Source organism: Canis aureus, chromosome 32 (genome assembly GCF_053574225.1).
Source record: "Canis aureus isolate CA01 chromosome 32, VMU_Caureus_v.1.0, whole genome shotgun sequence".
NCBI classification, from domain to species: Eukaryota; Metazoa; Chordata; class Mammalia; order Carnivora; family Canidae; genus Canis; species Canis aureus.
The window spans coordinates 16,768,016-16,783,025 of NC_135642.1; the positions used below are offsets into that span (position 1 = coordinate 16,768,016).

The 15,010-nt window shown below is 42.4% G+C and overlaps 1 long non-coding RNA gene across 11 annotated transcripts in view; it reads left to right on the forward strand.

Annotated features, from left to right (window-relative positions):
• The first annotated feature begins 3,564 nt into the window (after positions 1-3,564).
• The window catches only part of LOC144303157 (uncharacterized), a 177,214-nt gene continuing 165,768 nt past the window's right edge, over positions 3,565-15,010 (forward strand). For 2 of the 11 annotated variants that reach the window (XR_013370173.1, XR_013370169.1), the window contains exon 1: positions 3,579-3,781. This is a non-coding gene — a long non-coding RNA (uncharacterized LOC144303157). Of the gene's footprint in view, positions 3,843-15,010 lie in introns of all 11 variants that reach the window. The other 9 variants (XR_013370168.1, XR_013370171.1, XR_013370176.1 and 6 more) reach the window with 8 other exon arrangements.

Here is a 15,010-nt window from a genome sequence, read left to right on the forward strand (position 1 = left end):
GATCATAGAGCCCATTTACAGGCATGTTAAGGTCAGGCTGGACTAGTTCCAGAGTGAGTACACAATCATACCATTTTCCTTTGGGTCCTGAGAGATGCCTCTGTGGTCTACAGAATATTAGGTTGTGGTTGTATATGTGAGTGCATGCAAGTTATGAGTATAATCATGCTTCTCTCTCAGCAAAGGTAAACCATCATTTTAATTATTATTTATTTAGCCTGACTCTGAGGTCTCTGAACTGCCATTTCTTCATAATAATAACTGTAATAATAGTATAAAAAACCAGCAACAATAATGATAATTGCTTGTCTCCCTGGGGTACCGCGAGGATAAAATGAGATAATGGACTCAAAAGTGCTTCGTAATCCAAAAAGAACTATCATTATACTTCATGTTGCTCAATACCTGTTATTAGCACTGCTGTCTTTGGGTGGGCTTCCTCGTAAGTTGAAGAGAGAGTTTATGTGATACCTTTATTTTGGACAGAGTGTGTAGACACAGCCTTAATATTTTCTCCCTTTTTCTTGGGGGAAACAACAAACTTTGTAGGGAGAATCTACCACGTGCCAGGGGCTTTCTATATACCATCTTATTATAATTAAACATAAAACCTTGTTATTATATAGAATTATTGCTATTACTCTTTCTTTTTCTGAACTATTTAAGAGCAAGCTGCAGATATGAAACCTCAACACCTCTAAATACCACAGTGGATCTTCCATCACTTTCCTTTCCTTGATAACTTTCCTTAATACTTTCCTTAATAACCATCTTACAGTCCTCAAATGAAAAACAAAAAAAAACATTAATACATTTGCATCCAACTTTTCCCAACTGTCCCAGCCATGGGACAGTTTACCTTTCTGGTCTAGGATCCAGCCCTGGGTCACACTGTATTTAGTTGTCATGTCTCTTGAATCTCCTTTGGTCTAGAATGGTTCCTCAGTATTTCTCTCTTGCATGACTTAGAAAGATTTCCAGAGTAGTGACTTTCCATTCTGAAGCCTGACCTTCAGTCCAGGTCTGGTTGATGTGCTTTTACGACCAGACTCATGCCATACATTCTTGGCAAGAGTTGTACAGAGAGGTAGCTAGGCTCTTGGTGCATCATACCAGCAGGAGGCTGATGGTAACTCTTTCCATTAACAACTGGTGGTATTAATCCTGACCACCTTGTCAAGTTGGTTTCTGTCTCTCCACCAATAAAGCCACCCTTCCCCCCTCATTGCGATTAGTAAATATCTTGTGGGGAGATATTCTGAAATTATACCAATATCCTGTTCCTTGTTAAACTTCTACTCACCTGCCTTAGCAATTATTAGTAACTCCCCCCGTGATGGTTGCCAAATGATGACTTTCTATTTCCATCATTCCATCTACATTTATGAGTTGGCATTCAACTGTAGGAAAGAGCTTTCCCTTCTTCCCTACTTATTTATGTATCCATTTTTATCTTCAAGCTCTAATGGACTCTAATTTTATTCAACGGGCTGTACAACATTCACTATCACTTATTTTATAGTTTAAGATGTCCAAGTTTGGCTAGTAGGATGCCCTTCAAGCTGTCTCCTTAGTCCTTTTGACATATTTTCATTAACCTCTGAGCACTTCCTTACTTTCTGACCCAGCAAAATATTCCAAATTCATCTTGGACTTGGACTCATTTATTTATTTATATCTTTAAGGTCTTATAGATTTCTATTTTATTCAACAACCATTGAATAAATCCATTATTATTATTATTTATTTTACAGTAACTGCTCCTTTCACCTCTAATCTGTCTCCCCTCAGATTCATCCTATACTTTCACCAGATCAATCTTTTAAAATCTTAGCTTAGCCTACTGTCATTATCTTTTGTACAAACTGGCAGCTTTGAAGAAGCAGAAAAAAATCCAAGCTTCTCACCTGGCATTCAAGATACCCTGTACTCTGTCTTCATCATCCCAGGTATCTAATTTCCCATAATCTTCCTCATTTGCTTCTCAGTGGGTGTCCTAAGCACCTCCCCTCCTCCTATTCTTCCCTCCCTCCCTCTGTCCCTCCCTTCCTTCCATATTTATCTAGAAGCTACAATGTGCCAGATTTGGCACTCAGAATACAGAAGCGAATGAAACAAAGTTCTTACTGTTGTATAGCTTGTCATGGAGACAGAATGTAATCCCAGGAATACATATAAATCAGGTGATAATAAATGTTATGAGAGAGAACAAAGCAGAATAATGAGATTGAGTGGATTTTGTGTAAGTGAAGATGTGTCTGTCTCTGCCTGTATGTGTGCAGTTGTGAGTGCTATTTTATGTAGGGCACATCTAGCACCTCCATGGCTTTGCTTGTGTGTCATTCCTTATGTTTCACATGCTGTCTCCTCTTGACATTTGAGCTTGAATTTGAAGAAGTGAGATTTTTTTCCCCTCTGCATGAAATTTTCTTGATTGCCCAAACAGTGACTTTTCCTCCTCTGAGCAAATAAAACTTGGTAGAAAACGTGGATCTGTATATAAGAGCACATTATGTTAAAGTGATAAAATTAGGGTAGGCAGTATAAATGGCACAAGTTTTTGAGGTTAAGAGCTAATCTCATCTTTATATTTCTTTTTCCCTCTTCTATCTTATCTCCCTATATCACGTAGTAGATGCTTAATCAGTTTGAATTAAAACATAAAGAAAAGAATCAGTGAAGATGGACTCAAAATTGGGGAAAGATGGTTAGGCTTTCAGGAGTTAGTGGGAAGCTGACTGTAGCGGCTCTTTCCAGAATGCTGAGCTGTGATCACATCCAGTTCTATCTAGCTTCTGTAAGGTTTGAAGACTCTGGAGTCTCTTCTACTAGGGTTTTATTTTCTAAATTTCAGAGATAGCAGATGATTATTGAATGTTTCACATCAGATTTCAATGTCAGCTGCTCTTGACATTTTTTTTGACGGTTCTTTCTTTTTTTTTTTTTTTTTAAAGATTTTATTTACTTATTCATGAAAAGACACGGAGAGGGAGAGAGAGAGGCATAGGCAGAGGGAGAAGCAGGCCCCGTGCAGGGAGCCCGACTCAATCCCGGGTCTCCAACATCACGCCCTGGGCCAAAGGCAGGTGCTAAAACGCTGAGCTGCCCAGGGATCCCCCTGATGCTTATTTCTGATTGATTTTTACTTCCTGGTAAATTTTTGCAACAGATCCTAGGGGGAAAAAAATCACAATGTCAGAATTCATTGCTGTTAAAGTAAGCAAGAAAACAAACAGACAAGCCTATAACCAATTAGCCCAAACTCCTCCACGTTATTGGAGTTTTCTATTTTTTCCACCTTTAAGTAAACATAGTATTTAAAAAATTTTTTTAAAGATTTTATTTCTTTATTCATGACAGACCCACACACAGAGAGGCAGAGGCACAGGCAGAGGGAGGAGCAGGGAGCCCGACGTGGGACTCAATCCCAGGACTCCGGGATCACGCCCTGGGCCAAAAGCAGATGCTCAACCGCTGAGCCACCCGGGCATCCCATATCTGCCAAGTGTAAAGTTTGGGTCACTTTGCGCCCTGAACCCCTAAAGTGGGGGGATGTTTCTTCCTCCCCCACGCGGCTGCGGAGGGCTCCGATGAGCGGCACCCATCGTGCTGCAGGTGGCGCTGTGGACTCGATGCTTGGTGGCAGCGCGTCTCCGGGCCCTTCGTCCGGGGAGGGCGTCCGGCGTCTTTTTAGTTAAACTGCTTCTATCAGCTCAGCGTCTGCGGAGCAAGTCTGAGACACAGATTAGCCGATTTCCGACCCTGAGCGGAAGGTCAGCCGGTACGTGCTCAAACGCGGCGCTCCCCGCAGGCCGGACCGTGCCCCGCGCTGGGCTCCGCAGGTGCGCGCACAGGCCACGGCGTGACCCGGGGGTTTCCAGGGAGCGCCTCCGCCGCGCAGCCTGTCGGGGTTTCGCGCGAGGCGGCGGAGACCGCGGTAGAGGCACCGCGGCAGCCCGCGCGGACCGAGGAGTCGGTGGAGCAGATCCCAGCTCCCCAGGGGCAGCGCGGCTGCTTGGTGTTCCAGGTATCGCCCTGCAAAGGGGGCATCCGCCTGAGGGAGGCCTCTTATTGCCCCAAGTCTGGAGCTTTTTGTTGTTGTTAAAACCCTTGGTGCCCAGGAAACTCCGTCTCAGACATTGTGCGTGCTCCATGGTTGTGTGATTGTGCACGCGGAGCACCTAATAGCGGGGTGCCCAGGGGGTCATTTGTCACCCGAACTGCAGGATCTCAATTTCCTTAATTACACTTGCAGGTTTCAGGCTTCAGAAAATGAATCCCTGTCTTATATCCCTGTCTTATTTTTTTTTAATTTTTATTTATTTATGATAGTCACAGAGAGAGAGAGAGAGAGGCAGAGACACACAGGCAGAGGGAGAAGCAGGCTCCATGCACCGGGAGCCCGACGTGGGATTCGATCCCGGGTCTCCAGGATCGCGCCCTGGGCCAAAGGCAGGCGCCAAACCGCTGCGCCACCCAGGGATCCCAATCCCTGTCTTATTTTTAGGGAATCTGAACAGGTAGAACTGAGAGCATTGGAAAGCACCTCACAGAACCGTGTGCTGGATGACCTTCTAGGATATTGCAATTCTAATTCCCTAAACGCATCTATTAAAGGCATGTCTAACTTGGAGTGTCTCTTATGTTTTCTTGCACTGGAGGGAATGAGATGACACTTCCCATCGTGTTTCTATAATGAAGGTATTAAAGTTGGATTTGATTATTTTGATTTTTTTTCCTGTTTATTGTTTTCGGGTGACTTCTCTTTTTACTTGTGACCAGTAGATGGCTCTATGGCGCTCCTTGTATTGACACGCGTTCCGTTGGTGCCACTAAATAGATGAGGTTAATTCACCTCTGCCCTGGCCAGTGGGGAAAATCTCGGGCTGTGTCGTTCAGTCCCGCAGGTGAGGAGAATGGGGGGTGAAGGCTCCCCCGCCCCTTGCCCTCATCAGCATCTCAGCCCTCTGTGTCTCGGTTTTTTGAGGGCCTCAGTTTGTGTGTGAGTTGTGTGGAGACAGTAGTCAGATGATGGAGCGGTTGGATACTAAGTCTGGGGCACATGGGCGACAGTCCTTCTGGATGGTCAGTGGACAACATGCTGGCCAGTGTCAATAATAGATCATCCCCATGGTAGAGGAAAGGATGATTAGCATGGCTGCTCTGCCCTATTCAAGAGGGCCTACTTGAATAGAATGGAGTCTGGGTCACCTGTGAGCATGAACGCAGTTTCCATTTGTTTTTCTGGTGCTGGTGTTTATTGCTTGAATGCAGGGGAATGTGGGGGCACATCCACATGTCTGTCAGAATGGAGGCCCTTCATCAATTCCCCACATCACTTCCCTTTTGTCACCTGTCCCTCCTCCTTCCCCATCATTCACTCTAGGGGCGAGGGGTGGGGAAGACTCACCCTATGGGTGTTTGTGCCCAATCATATATTTTCCTAAATCTTTTTGTCTTACTCTTGTGAGGAAGAGATTGCTAATGCTCACTCACATCTGGCTCTTCTTTACTTCTTGGGCACATGTGAAGATGAAGCTTTCCAGTCTCTCCTATGGTCAGGTAGGGCCATGTGACTTGTTCTAGCCAAGAAAATATGAATGGAAATGGTACTTAACTGGTTCCAGGACGTATGGACTAAACTCCATCCCTAGCCCCCACCCCATTCATATGTTGAAGCCTTAACACTACAGGACCTTAGAAATGTGACTATATTTGGAGATGGGGCCCTTACAAAGATAAATGTGGTCAAATGAGATCAAAGAGGGGGCTGCTAATCCAATACGACTGCTTCTTAAAAGAAGAGGAAGACACACCACGGTGTGCATATATAGAGGGAAGACCACAAGGAGGATACAAGAAGAAGGTGGCCTTTTACAAGCCCAGGAAAAGCCAAATCTGCTGACAACTTGATTTTGGACTTCTAGCCTCCAGACCTGTGAAAAATTAATTTCTATTGTTTGAGCCACCTAGTCTGTGGTATTTTGTTATGGCTGCCTGAGCACACACACAGGCTGAAGAATTTTAAATTTTAAAAGGGAGACCCCATTCTCTTTCTTGTTTTGTGGTACCGACTTTCATGTGTTCTAGATGATGTTGCTAAAGATTGAGGAGGAAGACCCAACCCAAATAAGTTTTCCTGTGCCAAGTCACTGATGTTTCTGGTTGGTTTTTGCTGTAGGATAGCTTAATATTAATCAGGAAGACTGATTCAACTTGGACCTTGCCTTTTGAAAACAAATGCTAAGCATTTGACCTTTTATATCTGCAGTTCCATGGCATGAATCCTCCTTGAGGCAAGCCATGCTTCATGTCTGAATGCATGACTGGGGCTGGCTCACAGGGTAACTGGGAATTGGAGGTGAAAAGAATTGGTTAATACATCAAAATATTCTACTGCTACAATTACATAGGCCTCAATGGACCTAAGAGGGTTCCTCTTAGTGTTCAAGATGTGCCCTCCAGGTCTCAGAGATTTGCTCAGATGCTTCCGATGGGTGTCACAGACAAGGGAAGCCTCTGGCTTTTCTGTCTTTAATGAGAGCAACTCTACCTTTGTCTCTTCAGGGTTCTGTTGAGGCTTAATTTATTTATTTATTTATTTTTTTAATTTTTATTTATTAATGATAGTCACACAGAGAGAGAGAGAGAGGCAGAGACACAGGCAGAGGGAGAAGCAGGCTCCATGCACCGGGAGCCCGATGTGGGATTCGATCCCGGGTCTCCAGGATCGCGCCCTGGGCCAAAGGCAGGCGCCAAACCGCTGCGCCACCCAGGGATCCCTGAGGCTTAATTTAAATGAAGAGTTCTATTGCTAAAGAAATTTTTAAAAATCACTGTGATAGTTCCAAACAGTCAAATAAATACCGATTTCATGAGGATATATAGTCTTTGTACCTTGAAGTTTTGTTTGATTCAGGCAGAGCACTGCAAGGTCATGGGGTTCAGTTCTGCTCACTTCCTTGATCTTCTAGTGACAAAAAAAAAATCTCTGACTCGTGGAAATAGACATGTACAAAGTAGAAGCTTTACTTATTGTGGGTCTTTATGTATTATGTTTAAAAGGGTATTTATGGAAGATACCAATGGCATATAGTGGTACAGTAGTGATACTAGAATCATGGCCTGAACTCTGGGTTTCACATACTGTCACTTCCCATCCTGTGCTTACAGCAGACATTGCTAATTGATCACAGAGCTAATCATTGCAGAACCCTGATATGATCCTGCAGTTCTCAACACGGTGTTCTATGCAGCCTCTTCCAACTAATTGATGTTAGTGCATGAAATGAGACCTCTTTTATCTTTATGCATGATCGATAATGATTGGAATTCATCATTGATGTCTTTGAATGCTGGATTTTAGAGTTGTATAAAGTTGGTACCAGAGTGGTCAATACTTCTGGAAGCCCACAATGGCCATCCTGATTTAAATTCAAGTTTGAAGGCAGCCCCGGTGGCCCAGCAGTTTAGCACCGCCTTCAGCCCAGGACGTGATCCTGGAGACCCAGGATCGAGTCCCATGTGAGGCTCCCTGCACGTAGCCTGCTTCTCCTTCTGCCTCTCTCTCTCTCTCTGTCACGAATAAATAAATAAAATCTTTAATAAATAAATAAATAAATAAATAAATAAATAAATAAATAAATAAATTCAAGTTTGAAATGTGTTCTATGTAAAGATCCTGTTGAGTTTGAAATGAGACCGGGTCAAGATCCTGGCTGGTAACAGACTGCATACCCAATGTGGTAAAACTAGAGAATGTACTGAAGGGTCTCTGAAGGGTCTCTGACAGGGTTCAGGGGAGGATCAAGGAACCCTAAGAGGGATGGTGAAGCACCCAGGTATTAGTACAAGTGAAAATAAATTCTCATCTTCTGGCCTGAATGCAAACAGAAGGTACAGTGTTTAAGGATACTGGGGATCTGGAGACCTGGAAGAGGCCCCTTCTATATGAACTGGTCCTTGGGCCTTAGGCTGAGGGACAGAACCAAGGGAGATGGAGCAGAGAGGGAACTGGGGGAGCAAATATCCTGACCCTTCTCTCCTTCTGCCATTTGATCTTTCAGTGCCTTCTAATGTCTGAGCCCTATGTACTGAACAGACCCTTCAGTAAATTTTTTGCCGTTTAATGAGAAAGCCAGAGAGTGAGGAGAAGCTCAGGTAATGCAGACCATAGAGCTTGGCCTCCAGGGTACAGAGAAGGGAGAATGGATCTGGTGGATGGGATGAAGAGTAATCAGCGTAGGGAAGTATCTGTACCAGCTCGCTGAGAGCAGAGACTTGATCTGACATGTTCATTGCTATATCTCCAACGGGGTACAGTGCTGGACACATAGTAAGTACTAAACACTTATCTGTTGAATGAATGAATAAATATCCTGCATACTGGACATATGGCCTTTATACCAAAATGCCCAACTTGGAATTTAGGAATTATCAGGACATTCTGTGGACGTGTTAGACATGGCCTTTGTCTACTAGGAAGTGGACTTTTAGCATACAACTAAAACAGTGTGTTTAATTTGATTCTACTTCCCTGTAAAGTGTTGGTTTGAGGACCCAATAAGTTTCTATATGTTTTACAAAGAACTTCCATTTCCATTTCAGTTATCTATTACTGTAGAACAAATCACCTCAAAACTTAGTGACCTAAAGCAGCTCTTTCCTTTTGCTCACAGTTTTTTGGGTCAGGCGTTCCAGAAGGTATCAGCTGGGTGGCTGAGGGGCTGGGAGGATCTGTTCCTAACATGGCATCTTCCTCTCATATCTGGTGTCCTAGGGGCTCCCTCGCCTCTCTTTCTCCACATGGCTTCATACTACAGGGCCCCTCCACATGTCTTGGGATTCTTGGAGTTTGTTGATCTCAGGGTTGTAGCCCTTTTTAATGGTGGCTGGTCCCCTAAAGACAAGAAACAGAGTTTCTGGAAAAGTTAAGGGCTGTGCCTGGAATGGGCACAATGACTTCTGCTGTATTTTATTGGTCACAGTAATCACAGGGCCAGCCCAGATTCAAGGTGTTGGGGATACAGGCTCCACCCCATGATGGAGCAAGTTCACACTACAGAAGAGCAGGTGGAATGGAAAATGTTGCCAATTTTAGAAAATACTGTCTGTTGTAACCCATTTGTATAGCACTTTATTTAGCTTGTTATTCCAGTCCTTTCTCAGGCTTCTCTCTTGATTTTAGCTACAATTTGTTAAGCACTTAGTGTACGTGAGGCACTGTGCTAAGTAGGCCTGTCCATTATCTCCATTTAATTCTCACAATCACCCATCAGTTATTTCCATTTTGCAGATGAGGAAGATGAAGTACAGAGAGAACAAAGATCTTGCCTGAGGTCACTCAGGTACTAACTCAAAGTGGTTTGGTTTTAGAAAGGATTTATGATGCTTTCAAATACATATAAAGCACAAAAGTGAGTAAAACAAGTAGATTAGAAAACTGTAGCTGAGGGGTGCCTGGGTGGCTCACCCAGTGAAGTGTCTGCCTTCGGCTCAGGTTATGATCCCAGGGTCCTGGAATCGAGCCCCACGTCAGGGTCCCTGCTCAGCAAGGAGTCTGCTTCCCCGCCTCCCCCTGCTTGTGTTCGCTCTCTCAAATAAATAAAATCTTAAAAAAAAAAATTGTAGCTGAGCGAAAGGGAGGATGAAATTGGTGGGAAGTTAGTGTGCACAGGGCCTGCCCTTGGGTTCTGGGAACTTGCCTGGGGTAGGCCATACATTTGGCATTAAGACTTCTAGTAGCCAACACAATGAGGGCAATGTGAGCAGTTCATATGAGAGAGAGGGGAACTAGTATCACTATTCCTATTCTTGATGTTGAACTCAGGAAAAGGATCCTCTCCATCTTTAGCAACCCCCAGTGTCTGTTTTCATAGGGCTCTTTCTCTCAAAATGCCTCAACATAGGCTGAGGCTTGAGACAGCCTCAACAAGAATTAAAAAATATATATATATATGTGGGGGGCACCTGGGTCGCTCAGTGGTCGAGCAACTGCCTTTGGCTCAGGTCATGATTCCCGGGTCCTGGGATCGAGTTTGGCATCGGGTTCCCTGCAGGGAGCCTGCCTCTCATGAATAAATAACCGAAATTTTCAAATACATATATACATACATATATATATTTCAAACATCTTCATTAATCTTGTATAAAAATAAGGTCCATGGAGGGGATCTCTGGGTGGCTCAGCGGTTTAGTGCCTGCCTTTGGCCCAGGGCACGATCCTGGAGTCCTGGGGTCGAGTCAGTCCCACGTCGGGCTCCCGGCATGGAGCCTGCTTCTCCCTCTGCCTGTGTCTCTGCCTCTCTCTCTCTCTCTGTGTGTGTGTCTATCATAAATAAATAAAAATAAATCTTTAAAAAAAAAAAGGTCCATGGAGAGTTCCTGGAGCTAAGGGTGCAGCATGAGGTTGCACTTTTTAAGTTACAGGCCAGGCTCCTGCTGAGGCTAAGTATGGGTATTAGGGGGAGAGGGGTGCTGCAAGCAGCATTTGGGGCAGGGGCGAGCGATGCTGCACTCCCACCCTCCCTGGACCCCTGTTCCCCCGCTCCCACCCACCGCACCCAACCACTTGAGGTGGGCCCATCTCAGAGAAGGCTGAAGCGGCAGAGGGGCCGCCAGGGCCCAGTGGAGCTAAGGACCACCTTCCTTGGGCCATGGCTTGCCAACCACCATCCCGCACTGAGTCTATCTGCAGAAATAGTGGGCTAGAGCGAGAGGTCCGAGGTGACCTGCGTGGGGGTGGGGGGGTCCCGGAGGGGCACTGGTGAACACCTCTGTGGCCTGTGTCTGAGCAGATGTAGGGTTGATTCTGCAGATCTGTGATGATACTTTCAATGAATATATCAAATATATGTGATATATATGATATATCACAAATATATGATAACATTTATATATATGTTACCATATATAATATATAAATGATATATAAATATATAAAATGACATATACAAATTACATATAACATATCATATAAATGATATATATAAATGACAATATCATATATAAATGATAACATTTAATATAATATATATTATAACATTTGATGTAAAAAATGTTCCCCTCTCTCTCATGTGAACTGCTCACATTTCCCTCATTGTGTTGGCTATCATATGTATATATGATAACATTTGATCTTAGGAAGCAATGCCCTTGAGTAAACTCATCATGCCTACCTCCCTACCCCCAACCATTCAGAAAGCGTTAGTCTGGGGGATCCCTAGGTGGCTCAGCAGTTTAGCGCCTGCCTTCCGCCCAGGGCGTGATCCTGGAGTTCCCGGATCGAGTCCCGCATTGGGCTCCCTGCATGGAGCTTGCTTCTCTCTCTGCCTGTGTCTCTGCCTCTCTCTCTGTGTCTCTTGTGCATAAACAAATAAAATCTTAAAAAACAAAAAGAAAATGTTAGTCTTGGAGAGAGTTAGAGGATGGTCTCTCAAGGCTCCTTAAAGGGGCTGGGGGATCCATGAGATAGGGGGTCTGGGGGGGGCAGTGGCAGGGAGGATTCCCTGGGGGAGAAGCTTTCTAATTCCTGCCTGAGGGAGGTGGGGTTTTTCTCTCACTACTGCTCCTGCTGGTGATTTTAAACCAAGTCATAAAATAAATAAAAATGTAAGAGAAGAAAAAAAGAAGAGAAAACTTAAGGAAAATGGTAAAAGCAGAGTGGAAGGCTAAGAGAACATTAAAATAAAAACATTGAGACTTGGTAAGAGAAAGTTGAGAGAAAAAGAATAGAATAAATGTTTTAATAAGAGAATAAAGCCAATACAGATAAAAGCTCAAGACTTAAAATAGTCATGAAAGATGAATTAAGTAAATTTAAGATAAAGGAAATAGAAGAACAGACAGAATCATTGAAAGAAATTGAGCGGAGTGTGCACACACACAAAGAAGCCAAAGTCAGATTGAAGTTAAAAAATAAAGTTAGCAGACTATGAATAAAATTTTAAAAATAAAAATGAAGAATTAAAAAGTAACGAGATAAAGAAGATTTAAGATAAAAGATACAATAACTTAAACCAACAAGGTCAACAAGGTGAAAGAGTAAATGCATCAAAGTAAAAGATAAAACATCAAGAGAATAAAAGACTAAAAATGGAAAAACATGCTATAAAAATGTGAAAAACATAAAAGTTGATGGGTTTGAAGCTTAAGTACAAGATAAGGAATTCAGAATGCTTTTCAGTATTAGTACTTTAACAAAGAGGATTAAGGGAAAATATTTTAAAAAGAAAATAAAAAAGCTTGAACAGAAAGGGATTGATAATAAAGGAAGAAGAAAGGAAAGGAAAATTTAAATTAGCACAAACCAAGACAATAAAATCCTTAGCAATAACAAAGAAAAAAAGCCAAATAGCTTTGTAATAGACCCAGAATGTCTACCTGATAGACAAATGTCGAACATCACAAAAATAATATTTGTCTATTACAAATTCCTGAGGCAGGGCTGGGTCGCCATATTGGAGGATCTCCCGCAGTAGTAGCAGGGACATTTTGGCGAGATGAAAAAGGCAGGATAGGTATGAGATGCCCTTTACTTTCTGACTAGAAGGTTGCGCTCTCTGCCTTCAACACTTTCTTTTTGCAATATCAACATGGCAGTTGCTCTGTAACTCATCCTTCTGAGGTTGTGGTAGGGCACAAGCATCTTGGGAAAAACCCATATGGGAAAGTAATTCCACAGATGGTGGGGTACAGAGAAATGAGGGTAGATGGGAGGAGGAATTAAATTAGCTCTACTCAGATATACAAATGGTCAACAAGTACATCAAAGGTGCTTAGCATTCCTAATCATCAGGGAGATGCAATTCAAAACCACGATGAGATATCACCTCACACCTGGTAGAATGGCTATTATTGAAAAGACCAAAAAGGGGCACCTGGGTGGGTCAGTGGTTGAGCATCTGCCTTTGGCTCAGGTCATGATCCTGGGGGTCCTGGGATCAAGTCCCACATCAGGCTCCTCTTGGTATCAGGTAACCATCACGTAACCAAGATACAGAAACCACCTAAGTGTCCATTGATGGATTAACGGATAGGTGATATATATATTAGATATATCACCATGTAAAAAAGGATGAGTTCTTCTATACCATAAAAAAAGAATGAAATCTTATCATTTGGGACAATGTGGATGGATCTTGAGGGCATTATGCTAAGGTGAAATAAATCAGATAAATAAATACTGCATGAGCTCACTTTTATGTTGAATCTAAAATACCAAATTCAGAGAAACAGAGAACGGATTGATGGGTGAAGTGGGTGAAGGTGGTCAAAAAGTACAAACTTCCAGTTATGAGAGAAATATATTCTGGGGATATAATATACAGCATGGTGACTATAGTTAATAACATTGTATTATGTATTTGAAAGTTGCTAAGAGAGTAGATCTTAAAAGTTCTCATCACAAGAAAAACTGTACAACTGTGTGAGTTGATGGATATTTACTAAACTAACTGGGTCATCCTTTTACAGTATATGCATATATTAAATCATCATGTTGTGTACCTAAAACTAATACAATGTTAACTGTCAATTATATCTTGATAAAATTGGAGCAATTTTTTAAAAAGTAGCTCCATTCAGTGAAATAGGAATTGAGATCATCTGAGCATGAGAGAGTGGGACCAAGAATAAGTAGGGTACAAATGATTGGGTACAGGGGAAAGTCCAGCAATTCAACACTTCACCCCTAATCAGTGCCCAGCTAGTGTTATGGGGAATAATAGAAATGCAGGAAATGTTGAGAGGGATTTGTGTACTTGCCATTGGATGAATTAATATAGTATATTCCATTCCAAGATTTCAGTATGAAGGATTCTGCACACATGGGCAGTACAAGTACAGGGCTTTTATTGCTATTCTTAATGGGGAGCTGTGCTACCAATAGAGGCAGGGAGGTGGGCTATTTAATATCCACTCTCAAGTTTTGGTGGATCAGAAATATGGTTGCAACCAACAATGAACAGTGAAATTTTAGGACTTAAGGGTAATTGGGAAAGGTACTGATTTGAAACTCAGGGCACCAACGAGGTTATTACAGATAGTTGGATTGCTAATACTGCTGCTAAAGTACCTTTGATTCCTGGCATATTAGACAATAGATATAAAATACTCCAGTGTGCTTGAAAAAATTTTCTGGGGCAATAGCTGCTGGCAACTCTTCCATAGGTAATTACAACACAAATTCTCACACATCTGCTTAGTGGATGGCCTATCAGTGATGCTTAATGATGATGATTTGTTTCTGGTTGGATGTGTTAAATTGTCAGCTATCAAAAATTTTATGTGTGAGACTGCTGGGAATAATGAGATTGCAGGAGCTTTTCTAAAGTATATCCTCTACAGGAACATCTCTGCGTCCTGTGCACGATCCCACACCTGTTTTTGTGAAGAAGAAAGAATCTGGACCATCAATTTGAATACCAATTAAATGGTTTAAAGATGTCCTGGTAAATACATTGATCCTGGATAATCCAGCCCAACAAAAAAGCCTTTGGCTAACAGTGCCTGGCACAGAATTAGTTCTCAATAAATATTAGCTAGCTATTGTTGGCTCAGCCACACTAATGCCAACATTCATTGAAAACGTTGTGCTGGGCACTGCTATAAGCATAGCTCATACATTCATTATCAGAAGGTTCCTTGCTATAAAATAAAAATAATGTGGAAGACTTGGAGATATACTCTAGGTATTACATATAAAGATTAAGAGAAAAAATTAATTGTTAAGTGCTGAGTGAAATTATATTAAGTTGCCTGAGAAAACATAAAATATGCATCTGGGAGTTGGATGACAAAAAAAAGAGAGGACATACAGAATTTAGATACATATAAAGGTTATCAAGGTGACCTATACTAAGGGAGGGGGAATTCTAGTTTAGAAAAAACAAAACTCTGTATGGTATACTCTGCTTTTTGAAAGGTCAACGTCTTAGCATCAAGCCGTCATAGCTTTGAATTGTGTCTGGGAGCATCTGTGCTTTATCCCTACTTTGTGCATCCATTAGCA